This window comes from Aplysia californica, unplaced genomic scaffold, assembly GCF_000002075.1.
Source record: "Aplysia californica isolate F4 #8 unplaced genomic scaffold, AplCal3.0 scaffold00179, whole genome shotgun sequence".
NCBI classification, from domain to species: domain Eukaryota; kingdom Metazoa; phylum Mollusca; class Gastropoda; order Aplysiida; family Aplysiidae; genus Aplysia; species Aplysia californica.
In genome coordinates this window covers 959,239-960,261 of record NW_004797449.1, presented here as the reverse complement: position 1 = coordinate 960,261, position 1,023 = coordinate 959,239, and positions in this window count along the sequence as shown.

The window sequence follows — 1,023 nt, the reverse complement described above, 5'->3', positions numbered from 1 at the left end:
CATACATACATACATACATACATACATACATACATACATACATACATACAGACAGACAGACAGACAGACAGAGAGACAGACAGACAAAGAAAGGAGGAGGGGAGTAAAAAGATGACGCAAAAACCGACCTACAAACCCACATTAAACCACAAAATACAATATTACAGTCTTTGACGTTTAAATAAAAGGAAAGAACAAAAATACGTACATGTACTATCCTTGCACAAACGTTCTTTTTGCACAACTTTCAGACCAGGAGGTGAATGTTTAAGGAATGTGCCCCCTATGAATGGCAATGGTGCCAGAGGTCAGATCATGGGCGCAGACAGTCAATGTCAACTGGCCAACGGTCGGCGATCAACCTACTGCCGGGTACGTCTCCACCATAGCTCGCAATAATGGACAAAAGGATGTACCCTCGAACGACGAACTATTGGTCTTAATCCCTGAATCTAAAATCCTCGGAAATACAAACATCTTGCCGGCGATGCTTTGGTGATAATTTGATACCAGTATGCGCAACGTTTTTTTTAAAATAACCAAGTCAAGTAAGGGTTGGAGATTGTAGTTGGAGGACTGGACCTGTGAGATTTGTATGGTCTGGTAATCTTGTACGATGACCAATCACTTCTCTGACTTCTTTTCATGTCTGGTCCTTGGCAGCAGACGTCAGTTGCTTGACGTTTATTGTTAATTCTGTTCTTTGTTGTTTCTCCTCCAGATTCAGAAAGAAAGTAGAAATCAATGTATTCAGCTGGGGCCTGGTGAAATAACTGTGGAAGTGGGAGTGAAAACTTCTACAGGCTTTGGTACGGTGGATCTAGTAGATTCTTGTCCTGCCTACACAATGTATAGGTCCAAGCCGGCACCGCTGTACGTGCTGAATCGTATCCCGAGCTACAGCAACATCAAAGATAGTACAACATCAAGGATCGAAAACTTTTATACCCGTGGTATCGAGGACGAGATTTACACTAAAGATTAGATAGTCGTCGTTCGAAGGATCGAAGGAGGTGGCATGTT